Source organism: Pinus tabuliformis, chromosome 4_1, assembly GCF_031772625.1.
Source record: "Pinus tabuliformis cultivar Carrire ecotype Pingquan chromosome 4_1, CPIR1, whole genome shotgun sequence".
Taxonomy (NCBI): Eukaryota; Viridiplantae; Streptophyta; class Pinopsida; order Pinales; family Pinaceae; genus Pinus; species Pinus tabuliformis.
Window position 1 is genome coordinate 686811967 of NC_142303.1, and position 18968 is coordinate 686830934.

An 18968-nucleotide genomic window follows, 5' to 3' on the forward strand; every position below is an offset into this window, starting at 1 on the left:
TATTTAACAATACGATTATTAAATACATATATACTTACTGTCATTTGGACTGAGTCGTAATCTACAATCACGAAGGCCTTTGAATACTGTGTCCCTCAAAGGTTGAAAATGTCAATGATATACTGCAACTTCAAGTCCATTCAATCGTTCTTGTTTACAAGTAGGGTTTACCTTGATATCCATGAGATTTTGCAGACAATCCCCTTCTAAAAGTCATCGTTTTGAACTTTTCAGCGGTGGCGGCCATCAGAATTCTCCTGTTCTCATCACGACAATTCTATGATAGGCGCACAAAACGCCTACCAGACGCCCTCAGTTGACTCTACCCTGCAGTATTCTCCTCTCGAAACTATAAAAACCCATACAAACCACAATTGATTAATCGATTCAGCGCTAGCTCCGGTATTTGAGGAGGACGACTCGCACCCGGCCTCTGAGAAGGACGACTCGCAACCGGCCTCCGTTTCTTCCGAATTATCGACATGATCAAACATTAATCCATCACGATCGCGAAACTGGGTAGTGTTTTAGATCTGTAAATATTGGTCCAGAATTCAGGGTAAACAGCTGATATTTTTCTGATTCTTGCTGGTGGTGCTCTTGCGTCTTATCTCGAATTCTCTGGAGCAGATTCGTTTACTCAACTTCAACTCAAATACAATTCCATTCTGTAAATACAAAGAAAGTCCGATAGTAAATCAAAGAATTTGGGAAAAATAAGTGCGCGATTCGGAAAAACAAGAGGTATCATCTCGAAGAAGTATAATCATGGGACTGCTGGTTTCCTGTGGCAGGGTACCTGATCACGAGACTGCAAGACGCAGCATCCGAGTAGTGCAATTGAACGGGCTTGCCTATGAATTTGTGGTAAGAGTCAGAGTTAAAGACCTCCTGCTCCGCCATCCCCATCATTTTATTTGCAGCTCCCGCGCTCTCCGAGCCTGCGACCCCCGTCCGCTTCCACCAGAAGAGGAGCTTACGAAGGGCGATCTTTACTTCCTTCTACCTTCCGCCGCACTTCAAAACCAAAATTTGGTATCTCTGGCTTCACACCTGTTCTCCCTTTCAAAGAAATTGGAAGCTGTGAATCGCCAGTCTGTATATCCGTTGAAAAGTGAAAACGATGAAAATAATGAGATGAATAATTCGAGGGATTGTACGGAGAGTCTGCTGGCGAAAACCCGTCAATCCGGCGACTCCGGTGAGCTGAAGCGGAAATTAACGGGAATTTGTGATACTCCTGAGCTGCAAATGGTTTACAGGCATTATGTTGGGTCTAAAAGCAGGTCGTGGCGACCGGGCCTGTATACAATTGATGAGAGCTGCTTTGCTTACTGAGCTTCTGTTGTTGTTAGATGTGAATATGAGCTGATTCAAATTCTTTCAGTCATCAGAATTCCTTTGAATTGGGATTGTTTTGCGTTTTGGGATGCAGGATGTTTATGAACATCGTATTTTGATGTGACAAATTACAAATTTTTAAATTTAACCGTATTTCTGTAACAACAAGAAATATCACAGAAGTTTAAAAATAATCCGAAGATATTGAAATTATTGATCAGCATAGCTTTAACCAGAATAGATCTCAGTAGTATGGATTTATTTTAAATACAGATTTAATTATTCACCTGCATAAATCTAATTAGTATATATCTATTTTAAATATGGATTTAATATGAATGTAAAGAATCTAATTTCTTCGCTTACAATTTTTTTACTAGCATAAATTATTTAAATGTTTTGTATATTATTTTTTTTAGAGTTTTAGAAATTTTATTTTAGTGGACAGCAAGATTTCAACTTTAAGACAGAGGGAGAAGCTTACACATCATACTGGGCTGTAGAATAAACCTTTCTGCTCAATAAATAAAAGTGACTTATTAGATGTGTGGTAATTTTCTTTAAAATTTTGCTACAATTGCTTGAAATAATAAGTTTGAGTACTGATTCTTTACTATTCAGAAGTGTTCCATATTTTTCTTAAGAAATTATAAAATTAAATTTATCTATATAAGAAAGAACTAATTTAAAAAATTATAATTTAATTAAAATTTATTTAGAGTTATTTTTAAGTGTGATTTTGAAAAGTTTTTATGTTTATTTTATGATTTAATTTGTCTAAAATTTTATAGAAATCATTGAAATCACAAACTTGATGAGTAAACTCTGCACAATCAAAATATTTATAAAAATTTTCAGAGTATCGAATCCATATAATAAAAACACAAGTATAAACAACACAAATCTAAATCTAAATACAATTTTTTAACCAAAATCCAAAAAAAAAAATCTACCAAAAACTTCAATTAAAAAAACCAAAAAAAACAAAAACTCACTTAAAAATAACTTCAATCTATTTCGCCATATTCAAAAAATACTTTTTCACCATGAGTATAGCCAATACAGGGTCCTTGTCCTCCACCAAATCGTCACCTGTCCATTTCTGTTGGTCTCCTCGTTTCGAGGAGATTCTGTCCACATAGATCCGTGCGTAAGGTAAATTTTATCCGAAATGCATTGTTTTTCGGATATCCTTAGCTGAATCGTAATGGAAACCCCGCAAGGAGATTATGATTACAGGCCAAAATTCAATTGTAAAGGAATACAATTGAATCAAAACATTATTATTGTAATCGAATAACAGAAGGATATTTTTTTTTTCAGAGAAAGAAAAACATCATAGCTTTATATTAAGGGTATATAAAGATCTTGTATACATAAATTCAGAATGACTGATATGGCTTGGATGCCCAGACCTCATCATAATGATGCAAAACAAATTCCCATACCAGCAAACTAATGCCTATCATCATTTGCAAAAAAACCCGGTTCAGAAGAGCATATGAGAAAGACAGAGACAATATATATACATCTCCCGGATTTAATGGAGATGTGACCAAACTTTACAGGCTGTACCAAAAAGGAAATTCCATCAAATACAAATAGGAAGAGAGCAGCTACGCCCTGCCTATTGAAGAGGAACCAAAATCAAAAAGAGCAAGTGACAATCAGAAGAAGGCAGAGTCCGCTTGCAGATCTCAACCCGCGGCATCAAATGAGAAACATGTTGTTGCAGAAAGTTATTAATGATAGGACTCATGACAAGCCAGGATACGCTGGAGAATAGCCTGGAGAGGCTCTTTAGAGTCTTGGAATATGTGCGCATTCCTCCAGTTCCACAGATGCCAACAAGTGATAATGAACAGCGATCTCCAAGGGGGGGATTGTCCACTCCACCAAAGAAAGCCTTCCTGAACAGAAGAGAAACAGATGTGAGGGAAAACAAAATATGTAGACAAATCATACCAGACTGTGAGGGACGTTGGGCACTGAAAGAACATGTGCAAGTTTGTTTCCGAAGCTTTCAGGCACATGGAGCATCTGCTTGGACCCTGCCAACATCGCCTTTGCAAAGTCTCCCATGTAAGGTTTTTGTTCCAAAATAACAACCAGGAGAAAATGACCATCTTCATCGGACATGCAGCTTTCCAAAAACAAGTAGGAAAACAAGGATGAGGATTCCCAGAAACAACAGAAATCATGTCATCGTATATGTTCTTGACGCTCACAGGTTTATGGATGGACCATACCAAATTATCATAAGTGCCTATTCTGAAGACCCCCAAGCAGATAAGTCTCTCTTTTGTCGTCAGCCATAGAGGAAGCATCTGTCGAGGCAGATGAAGCTCCTCCCCGTCCTTCCAAATCGGAGAGGCTCCAGACCATCCCTTGATCAGCTTGTCCCACGTAAAGATCCCCAGCCTATGAAAATCATGTAGCAGTGGATGAGGGAATGTGAACCCCCGACCAGATAAAATGGAGTCAAAAGCAATAAAAATATTAGATCCATAATATAAAGTCCAGCAAAATTTTTTCATGAAAAATGGGTGAACTTTTCGTAGGCTTTTCCATATCATCGAGCCATTTCTGGTTCCCAGGATCCGCTTTCTGTACCAAAAATCTACAGACTTTCCCTTCAGATATTTTGTCTTTACAAGTCTACTCCACGGCCCATCCCCAAATATTCCTCTGTAGAGAGACTTGCAGAGAAGTGCGTTTCCAAAGGAACGGATGTTTTTCAAGCCCCATCCACCCATACATTTTGGAACAGAGATGGAGGCTATCTTAACGAGATGGATTTTACTCTGATATGCATGACCTCCCCAAAGAAAGTTAGCAATCAACCTGTTCATCTGCTTAATAATACTGCTGGGAAGATAGAAAATGTGAGCCCAGTAGACTGATAGTTGACAGAGGACTGACTGTGCTAATATAAGTCTGCCGGCAAGTGAGAGGAATTTGTATTCCCATCGAGCAATCTTCTTGTAGAACCTATCCAGTAGCCATTGCCAATCCCTGATAGTATATCCTTTAGCCTTTAAAGAGAAACCCAGGTATTTGAATCCGTGCTGAAGTGAATATGGAGCTATACCCAACAGGTCTGAAATCCATTGAACAATATCCAACTTCACATCATTATGGAACAAGAAGGATTTTTCCTTGTTAATGAACAGGCCTGTAGCCTTCTGAAATCTTGAGAGAATGTCATTTATGCAAGTCCAGGAGGCCCTACAGAGCATAGCAAGGATGAGAATATCATCAACAAAAAGATTATGTGAGATGGAGATATTCTTACAGATTTTGACCGGAAGACATCTCTTCTCCGCAACAGCTTTGTTGATCTGAATACTAAGAGAGTTCATCACCAGAATGAACAGCAATGGAGAAAGGGGACATCCCTGTCGAAGTCCCCTCTCAGCTTGAAAAAAGACCGAGGGGATGCCATTCACGATCACCGAGTATTTTACATTCTCCACGCAAGACATGACCCAATTAACACCTTGGGATTTAAGTCCAATTTTTGCTAACAGGATTCTCAAAAAGCCCCAATCGACACAATCATAAGCTTTTTGCAAGTCGATTTTGAGGATTGCCGCATCCATATTCTTAGATATCATTTTAAAGAGGCTTTCTTGGGTCATGGCAACCGCATCCAAGATTAATCTGCCCTTTAAAAAAGCGTGCTGGTCTCTGGAAATATAGGGGGTTAGAAGAGGCTTCATTCTCTCTGCAACAATTTTTGATATGATTTTGAACATGATATTACATAAAGAGATTGGCCGAAAATCCTGAAAGGAATCAGTCCTATGTTTCTTTGGAATAAGCGCTATGAATGTAGAGGTAGTTGCAGAGTGAATGTTTCCAGCCATCCGGGAAGCATCTACCATGCGCAGCAAATCCAATTTGAAGAGATCAAAATAATGAAGGAAGAATTCTATTGGCCAGCCGTCAGGCCCCGGGCTTTTATCCTTTTTGAAGGATTTCATGGCCTTAAGAAGTTCATCTTCAGAGATGGGCCTTATGAAGTCTTCATTTGCAGCATCATTAAACATATCAGGCATATGCTCAACACCCCAAAGGGCGTCTTGGAAGGCAACCTCCCTTCTTCTGTACTGGTCTTGGAAATACCGCACTGCCTCCGACGTGATCTGGTCCTGTGATATGAGAATGTTCCCCCGATCGTCTCTAATGCTCCAGATAGAATTTTTTTCTCTTCTAGCACTAGCGAATTTGTGGAAAAATTTTGTGTTTCTGTCTCCTGCTTTGAGCCAGATGGCTCTGCTCTTGAGACGCCATGTTTCCTCCTCTTTAAGGAGGATCATATTTTTCCTTTTTTCCAGCTTTCTAATCTTGTTTTTCATGTCAAAAGAGAGGCAATTGGGGTCGGACAGCTCCCAAAGGGCGTCCAGTTCCTTGCGTATGCAGTTCAGTTCTTCTTTATCCGACTTTTGCTTATTTTTTTGCCACTCTTTCGAGACATCTTTCAACCTCTTTAGCTTTTCACGGAATGGCACGAAAGGAGCCATTTCAGATTCCTGTATGAGCTTCCAATTCTCTGCTATGATTTCGTTGTAGGACTGGTCCTCCAAGAATATCCTATTGAATTTAAAGGAGTATCCAACTCTGTAATTGTTCCCATGCCAGGACAGAAAGATAGGCCTGTGATCGGATGAATGATCTTTCCCAATTGATAATGCAGGCATACCCATAATTCCGATAATGTTGGCGTGTATAATGACTCTGTCAATTCTCTTGGCTACATATGCTTGCCCGGTCCTGCAATTATCCCAAGTCGGTAACATTCTGTCAGGAGCAACATCTGTCAAATCCCTGTAGAGAAGTTCCTTCTTTATTCTCTCTGCCAGAGAATCAAATTTCCTGCAATTCCCCCAGCATTCATCAGAATTAAGAGTCAAGTTAAAATCGCCAGCTAATAGCAGCGATTCAACCTCTAGAATGTGTGAATCGAAAAGTTTTTCCCAAAAGGGCAGTCTGTTTTTATATGGAGCATAGATGTTCAGCAAGTTGAGAGAGCAAGATTGTCCCCTGATTGAAGCGTGTATTAAGATTCCAGCAAAGCATTTATATGCTTTTGCCTTAATCCAGACTGGATCCCACAGAACCACAAGGCCACTCGACTGACCGTTTGCTTCCGTGGCCACCATATGCCACGCAGGGAACATTTTTCTAAAATATACTATGGATGCAAAGCTGGGATGCATGGTCTCCTGAATGAATATGATCTTCGGATGGGCCGTGTAGAACACATCCTTTAGCGCATTAAATTTGGGGGCTGCGCCCAATCCCCTGATGTTCATAGAGACAAGGAATGTCATTTTGATGACTCACCAGCCTCACATGCTCTAAGGGGCCGAAACTCAGGTGAATCCAGAACAGGAACTTCCACTAAAGAGAAATTTCTCACATCCTTCCCAGAAGCTACAGTTCTCCCTCTAAAATGACGAGTACCCCCCTTTGATTTCTTCCTGACAGTGATATTTTTTGCGGATTGAGGACTGATGAAAGGATGGGGCGGGCTGGACGGTTTGTGTATGGTAAGCGGTTCAAGTTCCAGTGAGGTTCTATTGAGGAGGCAGTCAATATCACTGTCAAAATTATTAGCCAGAGAATCAGGGGAAACATTACCCGAGGAACGAGTATGACGTGGGTCAAAATATTGGGACCGGATAGGTTCCTTACCCTTCGAATCACCTTGACAATGTTTAACAGGAGACGGAGAGGAGGATGAAATCTGAATAGGGAGAGAACCTACGACAAAGTCTTTTTTATTCATATTAGGAGGAGAAGGAACAGGAGTATCCTAACGTGGTTCAGGAATTTGAGAGCATAAAGGTGGCGAGGTGATTGAATCTAAGCGGACTTATGATTCTCTATAGGAGTAGTAAGGATCTGGTTCAGAAGGTGGATCTGAAAGCTGGGACTTTTTTTCCATGTTTTGTGCATGAATCGGCTGACGCTGCTTTCCAGTGACCTGAATGTCTGCTTCCTGGGAATACTCAGACTTAGATCGTCTGACCCGCCTGATATAAGATTTCCTGATTTTTTGAGATGATCGGCAACTGCAGTTCCTGATCAAGTGGCCCATCTTATGACATAAAGAGCACCTAAAGGGGATACCCCAAAAATCTAGCCTTTGCTGGATTTTGCTATTTCCCCATGCAATCTCTAAGTGATCTGGATAACCACCTTTGTATGGTTTTTCGATTAGGACCCAGGAAATTCTCTTGTCAGTCTCTCCTCTACACCAGGGGTCAACATAGACAAACCTGCCTATCGAGTTCCCTATTTTTGAAAAAGATTCTTCCGTCCATAGCTCCAAGGGCAAGTTTGGAAGCTTCACCCAGATCAGGCAATTTGAAGGAGTGTTCTTTAAAGGATCAAAGCCTATGTACCAACGAGATAGAGCTAAGAAGCTTCTTCCATAGACCCAAGGATTTTTTAAAATAATCTCCATGTCAGACTCTTTCAGGAAGTGGAAGGAATACCATTCCTTCATAAGACGGGAAATGATTGGGCTATACCCAATCAGGGGAGCCCACTTGTCCAATAACCATTTGCGCATGTCCTGGTCCTCCATCTCAGGGAATTGCCACTTCCCAACCAGCGACAATTTCTTCAGGCTATCGATTCTTTCTGTGAGGGTGGCACCATCTACACATATGGCTTTCGGAGGAGGGTCGGTCTTAACAGGATTCCTATCCTTGTTGAAGAAGAAAGAAGGGGATTCAGCTATTTTGGAAGAGGCCTTTTTAGGTTTTTGTGATCCCCTGCAAGCTGGCTTAATAATCATGTCCTCCACTGTGTCTTGCCAGCTTGTAGAGGTTGTTTGTTTGTTTCGATCTTCCTCGGCTTGTATAGCTGCCTGTACAAGCGCTCGCGTGGCTGAAGAGTCCGAGTCATCCATTGCAATTAATGGGATTGAGTGAGTACTCATGGCAGTATTGATGCTGTCATCCACTTGTGCTAGAATCGGTGATCATGCTCCTAATTACTTTCCTTCCTTATACTATCCCCAGTTATAATAAGACCTAGAGGGAAAGGCTGTATGCTGAAAGGACTGTTCTGATAGTAATCCCTGAGTGAAGTAAGACCCGAAGTGAAAGCTATTAATAGAGAAGGCCAAGGAGATCAGTATCGTAGATTCTAATCTGACAAAGGGATGTGTCGGACAGGGAAAAATGAAGGATCCAGAATAATAAGGACACAGGATCAGCATGGAAGAAGACTCCAGAATTGGGAAAAGGTGGCGGGAATCGACAATATGGAAAAATCTTCTAGTTGATATGATGTAAAAGGACTTTACCTTCCCCAAGACTGCTTCACATCCTTAAATGGAAGAGATCTTACGTACTATGCCAGTTAAGGATGGATTGTGAGAATAGGAGATAAAATAAAGGTAATTAAAGCTGGTGAAGAACCTAGAAAATTCAAAATTTTCAGGTGACCGGAGAGATGAGGAAATACCAGGAATTTCACTGGTTTTCTGGCAGCCCTGGATACCACCTTTCAGGTAGATGGAAGCTGCTATGCAGGAGAATGGTCATGACAATCGACACAGCAGCAAACAAGCTGGAAAACACACCACCACTTCCCAATTCTGATACGAAGATCAGTACATGGGCTATAGAAGACGAATGAGTTCTTTATCTTTGAAAATAAAGATTTCAGCATTGTATATACATGATCAGAACTATCACAATGCTTAAATGAGAAACCAGAGAGCTAAACAAAACTACTGTAATTCGTCCTCGATCATTTTTGCCTTACAAACTAAGAATAGATAAGGAGAGGTTGATTAAACTGACCTTATACATGCTTTGCCGGAACATGCGGGAGAGAGAGCGTCTTTTACCATAACCATCATCTTCAACAATAATGTCCAGGCACCATCCAGAGCATAGAACAGTTCAGCTGAGAAATTGACTATAGAAGTTCACAACCACCACCCCAGAACAAAACAGACAGAGTAGGAACCATTCAAATCACTAATTTACGCGACTAGACCCCAGATATATGTATTCGCCTGATAGGAAGCAATCAAGGCCGCCTCTCAGGAAAAATGAAGCAGACAGAGAGCAGTCGTGTAAAAAACCCAAGGCCTAAGGCCTGAGGTGGAAGGAAGAAACCGCAGCTAAACTATCAGAGTCCAATATATAACTAGAACCTGAGAACAAAGATAATCCCAGACGTCCTTCTGCATGGGATGAGCATCATGGCTGCACTACGTGTCCAGGGAAATATATGTGCATGCGATGGACCACCTTTGCCAGCCGGGTGTCGCTGTTGGGAAACTTATCGATCCTATAATCAGAAGCATATTTTCCTGTAGTAGACCGACCAGAGGACACTCCCCGCCTTCCTAGCTCATGAAACCAATAGCCCAAAAGAGGAATATGCGCTGTCTGTCTCCGGGAATGGCGAATGGCTGTAATCTATTGGACTCTGTAAACACCTGTTCCAGCTCCGCAGTCTCTCCCATGTTCCGGCTCCACGTTCAAATACCAGAAGGATATTATGATTGCTGTCACAGCCTTTTTGTAAGAGCGTTGTATAAGGGGCGCTCAAATTGTGCCTTGGAATTGGAAACTAATAATAGTTTAAATCGTGATTCCTGTTGTGAGTCCATTGGCCAGATCCAATAACTCCTTAATTATATATATAAGTATAAACGAGTTATACATTAATTAAATTTTATAATACATATATATATATATATATATATATATATATATATATATATATATATATATTAAAAAAGTGATGTTTTGATATAGGGATGTTTATCTATATTTATATATTAGTTGTTTTTAGTGTGATTTTTTTGTAAGTTTTTCGGGTGGGTTTTTATGGTCTAATTTCTCTAAAATTCAGTAGGAATTTATTGAAATCACAAGTTTGATAGGTAAACCCTATACAATCCAAGTGCTCTGGGTTTTTCAGGGTGTTGAATCCATATATTTAATCAAAAACTCAGTTTAAATAACACAAATCAAGATTTCACCTTATACATGAAAGTCCAAAAAATCACACTAAAAACAACTTCATTTATATAAATAACTATACTAATTACCTTTAATAAATGAAAATCTAATTATACAACAAAAAAAATATTTAAATTTTACAAATATAAAAATATTTATTTTAAATTTGAAAAAATTATATAGTTATTTAATTTATAATTATTATTATTAGAAGAAGAATAATAATTCAGAATATCATTAATATTAATATTTTTTAATGGAAGTTTAGAGTCTCGAACAAGACCCATAATCTTTAATGGAAGTTTAGAGTCTCGAACAAGACCCATAATCACGAAAGAATGATGGAGGGAAGGAGGGGAAAGAATTTGTAAATATAAATATAAAAAGGAGGGAAAAAAGTTTAAGAAGAAAGTAATATTGTGAATAGTAATTAAAAAACAAAATTATAAAATTATAAAATAAAAATTTAATTATTAATATTAATTTTAGAATATTATTAATGTATTTAATATAATACAATAAAACATGAATATATTAATGAAAAATATTATAATAGCTTTTAATAAATTAATATTAATGTAATGCATTGATGTATCAATAAATTTCATATGTTATTAAAATTAATAATAATAATATATTAATATGTTTTAAGAATAGTAGAATTGATGTATTAATATTAATATTTCATTATAATAAAATATTAATAAATTTTAAAATAGAAGTATATATTATGGTAGATTAATATGAAAGTAAAAAATTATATTAATATAAAATAATAACTTAATGTTAACGTATTATAGTAGTGAAATATATTAATAATGTGATATAGTAATATATCACTAGATTTTTGTATTAAAATTAATAAATTGATTTAATATATTAGTAAATTAATATATTAATATTGATTTACTAATGTAGTATAATAATATGTTAATATAATGATGTAATAATAAATCAAAATTAACATGATAATTTTCTAAAAAGGAATTTGCATGGAATTAATTCTAGAGATGAGAGATAAGAGAGAGCTAGTTTTTATTGATATCAAGTGTGTTGTTTCAATTCAGATTGTTTGGATGTTTCTATATCTTTAGTGTTTCTCTAATTTTTTTTTGAAGTAGTCATCTATTTTTGAGATGATTGTAGTGTCTTCAAGGCAGATATGATGCTTAGAATGAAGAGAATGTTGTGCAAGAGCAGAGGTGCAAGTGCATTGATTCTTAATGTCAGATCCATCTTCCTTTTTTCTTATTTTAAATGATCTCCTAGTTTCACCAATGTAGCTCTTTCCACATGAGAAATTGATTTATAAACTCCTTTTTGTTGATGTTGGTCATTGTTATCTTTTACCAATTTCATTTTTTGTTTTATTGTTTCCAGTGGTTTAAATGTAGAGCCAATATTTTTTGTTTCTTAGAGCCTTAGCTATTCTATTAGTCACACCACATATATATGGAATTTATGCTTTCCTATTAGAGGGTTGAGAGTTTGTTGCTTTCCGAGAGGGGTGGGGTTTTCGTGGGGTGTATCTTCATCTTTGCTCTCTTGATAGATTCATGAATGTATTTGTTTTTATATCCAATTCTTCTAAAGAATTTTGCAAGGTGATCTAATTCCTAATCCAAGTGTTCACTATCAGATATTCTAACAACCCTTAAGGCCAAGGTATTGAGGATCTCAATTTTCTAAGCGGGATAATAGTGAGAGATTGCATGTAGGTAGTTGTCAATGAGTCTTTTTTTCTGAATACCTAATGCCCCAAGGTCCCATCCTGTTGAGAAATGGAAACAAGAAATTCCAGTTTATTTTTTCCTTGAATTAAACTGTGAATTAAAATTGAATTCTATTCTCATAGCAACTTGTAAATACTTAATTAAGTTTAATTGAATTAATTAGCTTAGAAATTTCGATTTGGAAGTCTTTTGTAGTCATGTATATGTTCTCCCTAAATCTTAGGGGTCTAGGATGAGTTTATTTGAGTTGTAATTAGATAACTCAGTTTGACTAAGCTATGGTCAGTTAAACTAGTTCTAACTATTGGAGGAACTAGTAGAGGTCTAGTACTGAGTTGGTGCATCCTCAATGCTACTCCACCTAACTAAAGATTCCCTCATAAGAAACTCATCCATGTCAGTTCAGAGAAAGACCCAGTTGAGACTAGAGTGCAGGGATAGTGCACTATCAGCTGTATGATGATCTGAGTTGTACAGGTCATGCATGCAATCAGAAAAGGACCTAGTGTTGGTTTGTGTAGTTATGGAGGAAGGAATTCCCAATTAAATATGGGTTGATCCTCACAAGAATTATGCAAGGAAATAAAGGCTTAGCAGGCAGCAGGATTGGCTAAGTGTTGGCTAGAGCGGGTTTGTGAGGCAGAGAGTTGATCATACTTGTGCAGGAATCGTTCTAGTGAGAACAAGCTTTGTATTATCACTCAAATTTCTGATTGATGCACTAGATAGTCAGGGTTTTGAGCAATGGCTTTCCCTAGAGAAAATTTGTGTTATGTGTCTTTGATTATCTTCTTCTTGTCAATTATTGTTTTCATCGATCTATTGGTTTCCGTTGTTTGAAGACTAGAGTATATTTGTGTCTTGTGTTTTAGTACATTACATGAGCTGTGAATCTACAGGAAAATCTACATGGTATCGGATCCGAAGACAGTATAGTAGTGGAGATTTCAAAGTTTTGATTTTGGGGTTATAGGTGGAATTCGAATTTGCAATACATGCTTCGGGATTGGCAAATGGATTTTTACGGTTTGAGGCTCGAGTATGCCTTGGAAGGAAACTCAAAATATATAGACTAGAAGGATAATATGGAGGCAGTGCTGGAGGATAATGGCCTCAAGGAATTCATTAATCAAGACATTCCTAAGCCAGAAGCATTGGATGCACAAAATCTGGTTGAATCAAAGAAGTGTGTGGCAAGGTGAGGTGGATAATCCTTGAGGGAGTTCGAGACAACATTATCTCAAGTCTCCATGGGAAGGAAACTCTGTATGTTATGTGGAAAGAATTGACAGAACTATTCCAGAACAACAGTGACCATAGGAAGTTGGAACTGAAAGACAAACTTTGAAAAATCAAGATGGAGAAAGGCGAGACCATTCCAAAATACTTGACCAAGTTCACTAACTATCGTGATGAGCTTGGAAATGTTGGAATAACCATTGTCGATGATGATATGCTGAGCCTATCTCTCCTAGGCCTTCCCAAGAGTTGGAATAGCTATCAGGACTCTATCTATGGGAGGGAGAAGCTGCCAGATTGAGAATGTCTGTGGTCATATTTGATGCAAGAGGAGATTATAATGAACACCAGAGATGGGTCCTCATCAAATACCTATGATGAGGAAAATTTTACCTTAGCAGGTAAGGCAAGGAAGGGGGAAGGGAAGGCGTCCCATTCCAAATCAAATTCTTGTCTTAGGCAAGAAGAAATACATGTCGAAGGTTAAATTCCTTCATTTTCATGAGCTGGGACATGTTGCTACAAACTGTCCACTCAAGAAGTCCAAGAAGAAGTCCTCGGGAGTTGCGAAAGGTGAGGCTTTGGCCTCTCAATTCGAATTGGAATTTACTCTCATTGCATGCATGGTGTCATCAATGATGGGTAGTGTATGGTACCTTGACAGTGGAGCTTCATTCCACATGACTGGTGACAAGGAGTTGTTCAGTGACCTGGAGGATAAGGATCTCCAGATGCATATCAAGATGGGTGATGATGGGAGGTATAGTGCTATTGGATTGGGCATGATAACTTTTCAGAGGGAGAAGGGTTCTCCTCTCACCTTGAGAGATGTTATGTATGTTCTCCAGTTGAAGAAGAACTTAGTATCGGTCGCCATGTTGGAAGATAGAGGCTTTGATGTGGTCTTTAGCAAAGGAAAGGCTTTCCTTCGACACATAGCCACGGGTCAGGTAAAGAAGATAGGGTTTCGAGTTAAGAATCTCTATAAGTTGGAGGTAAAGGATTGTGTTACTTTGAGCATGAAAGAAGAGAAGGTGCATAGCCGAGACATTGGCGATTTGTGGCAAAGGAGATTGGGTCACTTACATCATGGGGCTTTGAAAATCATGCAATAGATCTCTAAGGGTCTTCCAAAAGGTACGCTAGAGAAGTTGATACATGCAAGGGGTGTACTTTTGGAAAATACACCAAGCATTCCTTTCACGATAGAGACAGTCGAGTAGAGGAGATTCTAGAGCGAGTCCATTCAGATGTGTGTGGACCATTCTCAATAGCATCCACCGCTAAACACATGTACTATGTTATATTTTTTGATGATTTTCAGTGTAAATGATGGATATTTTAAGGTTAAAACTCTAAGGAGTCATGACAATGGTGAGTATATCTCAAATGAGTTTAATAAATTCTATGCAGTAGAAGGGATTAAACGAGAGTTGATGGCACCCCATAACCCACAACAAAATGAAGTGGTCGAAAGGAAGAACATAAGCATTGTAGGGGCAACATAGGCGTTGTTACATGATCAAGGCCTACCACTACACTTGTGGGATGAGGCATGAGACACGGTTGTTTATTTGCAGAATAGAATCCCACATCATTTACTTGTGATGAAAACACTGGAGGAGGCTTTCTGCGGTAAGAGACCAGGTGTTGGTCACTTCAGGATTTTTGGGTCATTGGTATATTCCATGTGAACAAATATGCACGGAAGTAGCTTGAGCCAACATCAGAGTTGAGGATATTTGTGGGGTACACTAATACATGTCACAACTATTGGGTGTACTTTCCGACTAGCAAGATAACAGTGATTCACAGGGATGTCATATTCGATGAGGAGAAGGCCATGTGAGTTTCCCTTGAGAGGGAGCTTCATCTACATGTGGTTAAGGATATTTTAGCTCCTAAGGTTGAGGAGCCTCATATTGATGTGGAGGAGCCACATGCAGAGGATCTGAGAGTGGAGACATCCACTTAGGGAGAGTCTTCCAAAGATGGGAGAAAGTGCACCAGAGAGGCTGAGAGGTTATTGCATGATGTATAGGGGAATGTGGGAGCACCCACATCTCAAAGTAGAACGAGGAGGTCACTTGAGAGGTACACTGGATACATGGCTCTTATGAGTGGATGTGTTGAGACAGAGCCATCTTCCTTTGAGGAGGCAGTGCAGCAACCGGTTTGGGTTGACGTCATGGTGGAGGATAAGTTAGTGGTGAGCTCCCGATGGCTTTACAAGGTAAAGAAAGTTAGAGATGGTAGTGTGGAGAAGCATAAGGCCAGGTTTATGGCTTGTGACTTTTCACAGGTATAGGGGATTGACTATTATTAGACCTTTGCTCCTATTGCAAGGTACTCATCGATCAAATCTATATTGGCATTATTAGCATAGATGGGTTTGAAGATACATCAGATGGATGTAAAGACAACCTTCTTTAACGACATGATTGAGGAAGAGGTGTACATAGATCATCTTGAAGGTTTTGAGACCTTCGATCGTGAATTGCATGTGTCGACTCAAGAGAGAATTATATGGGTTGAAACAAGCATCCTGTGCTTGGTACACCAGGATCGATAATTACTTCACCGGGTTGGGCTTCACCAAGAATGAAGTAGATGCTAACATGTACCGTGTAGTGGTGGAAGGTAAATTGTTGGTCATCATTTTATATGTCGATGATTCAATTTTGACAGGTGATGATTAGTTAATCAAGACTTGCAAGGAGGATCTTGCAAAAGTTTTTTAGATGAAGGACATGGGGCTCATGCATTACTTTCTGGGCATGGAAGTATGACAGGGTGATGGGGAACTGTTTGCGTCTTAGGGAAAGTATGCCAATGCGATACTCAGGAGGTTCTGCATGGAGAGCAGCAAACCCATGGAGACTCCTCTAGCAGGTAACTGGAGGAAGGAGAATGCTACTTCATGGGAAGTCATGGAAGCTACAATTTACAGGCAGCTTGTGATTTCATTCATGTACTTGGTGAGCACACAACTAGATATGTGCTATGCAATTAACCATCTTAGTCAAGCGATGGTTAGGCCTACCAAGCTATATTGGAAGGCAGTAAAGCATGTGTTGAGATACCTCACAGGAACTACTCAATATGGATTATGGTATAAACGAACAAAGGGAGTGAAGCTTCAAGGATTCACCAATGCAAATTGGGTAGGAAGTCCATCCGATAGGAAGAACACATCAGGAGGGATCTTTAGTATTGGGTCAACAATAGTTTCTTGGTATAGCAGGAAATAAAGATCAGTTCCACTCAATTCAGTAGAGGCAGAGTACATGGCTGCAAGTCAGGAATCATGTGAGGCCATTTGGATCAGGAAGATTCTGGTTGGTTTGTTTGGTTAGCATATGGATCCAACTATGATTTACTATGATCATCAGAGTTCTATCAAACTCTCTGAAAATCTATTTTTCATGATCGATCCAAGAATATTGATATCCGATATCATCATCTTCGATATTGTGTATTGAGGCGGATTATGTTGTTGGAGTACATTCCCACGAAGGAACAAGATGCTGACATTTTGACAAAGGCATTGTCAAGATATAAATTCGAGTTTCACAGAGAGAGGATCAAGGTAGCTGATAATCCATTTCTTGTTGGGAGGGAGTGTTGAGAAATGGTAACAAGAAAGTCCAATTTAATTTTTCCTTGAATTAAACTGTGAATTAAAAATGAATTCTATTCTTATTGTAACTTGTAAATATTTAATTAAGTTTACTTTACTTAATTATCTTAGGAATTTCGAGTTGGAAGTTTGTGGTTATGTATATTTTCTCCCTACATTTTATGGGTCTTAGATGAGTTTATTTGAGTTGTAATTAGATAACTCAGTTTGATTGAATTATGGTCACTTAAACAAGTTCTAATTGTTGGAGGAACTAGTAGAGGTCTAGTAGTGAGTTAGTGCACTGGTGCATCCTCAGTGCTACTCCAACTAACTCAACATTCCCTCATGAGAAACTCACACATGTAAATTTAGAGAAAGACCCAGTTGAGACTTGAGTGTAGGGGCAGTGTACTATCAGTTGTATGATGGTCTGAGTTGTACAGGTCATGCACGCAATCAGAAAAGGACCTAGTTTTGGATTGTGCAGTTATGGAGGAAGGATTTCCCAATTAAATATGGGTTGATCTTCACACGATTTGCACAAGGAAATAGGGGCTTGGCAGGCAGCAGAATTGGCTAAGTGTTGGCTAGAGCGAGCTTGTGAGGCAAAGAGTTGATCATACTTGTGCAAGAATTGTTCTACTAAGAACAAACTTTGTATTATCACTCAGATTTCTGATTAATGCAATAGATAGTCGAGGTTTTGAGCAGTGGCTTTCCTGTAGGAGTACGAGGCTTGAGTTCACACCCAAGGTGAATTTCCAAGTGGGATAGATAGGCATTCAAACTCGTTAAATAAGAACACTGATATCACTACACTCACTTAATTTCATTAAAGGAAGAGATGATATCATTATGATCCCCATGCTTCTCTCTCAAGACCCTACCCAAAATATCTTTCATTTTCCAATGGAGGAGGGTGGAGTTCAGGTATTGGCTCCATCTTCCCTCAGTATGAGTAGGGTTAGGAACCCAATTGACTTCCTACTGCAGGATTTCAGAGTTGGAATAAGCTTGGCAGTCATTGGTAGTAAGGGCATCTAAATGATGAATTTCTTCATGAATTTTGGGCAAATAACACAATGAAAGATAGTTGCATCATCTTGGGCCCACATCCTACCCTAGGGGCCTCTACCACCATCTCCCTTGTGATTAAACATACATTTTCGGGGCATATTGCACCAAAAGAGGGAGACCCAATCAAGACAACTATCCAACAATAGATCATGATGAAAAATATTAGCATTAAGCATGCTAAAATGAAAGAAAAGCCAAGAATGGTTGGGGCTTCTGGGTGGCTCAATCCTGCATAAAAGGAAGTACCAGTAAATCAAAGGGCCAGGAGAACACCTCTGGGTAGGGTCATACATAATGAAGGAACATATGGAGCATTAACATGATATTGAATGAGGTATGAGCAGTTCACATGTCTATTACATGTCTATTTCTAATTTTATTCCCTCGTCTTCTGGATTGTTTGAATTTCCCCTTTCTATTGAGTTGTTTTTGTTTGGTACACATTTCCTTAATTTATTCATTAATTTATTAATATTTTATTCATATAAGTTTACTTATATCTTATTTGGTTTTAAATTCAAAATAAGAGGATAATGAAACTTCCCTTATTATTTATTTATTTTCTTAATTTAGATTCTTAAATTTTATTTTTACTTAGTTTTTATTAAATACCATATATAAATAAATAAGTTTAGAATTATAAACTTTTATATTTAGAAAACTAATTAATTGATTAATTGATAAACATTTAAGTTTAATCATTATTTATCCCATAATATATTTAGTAGCTTATACATTTAAATGAAAATAAATTAACTAATTAATTAATTATTTAATAAACATTTATATTTTTATCCTAGTTTATTCCATAATACTTCATATCTTAGTATTAATATGAATTTATATATTTTTTATTTTAGTGTTAAAAGAAGATAATCCATAGTTGGTTACATATAAATAGGCTTAGTAATCAAATTACCTAATTAATTATTTAATTAATAAACAAAAAAAATT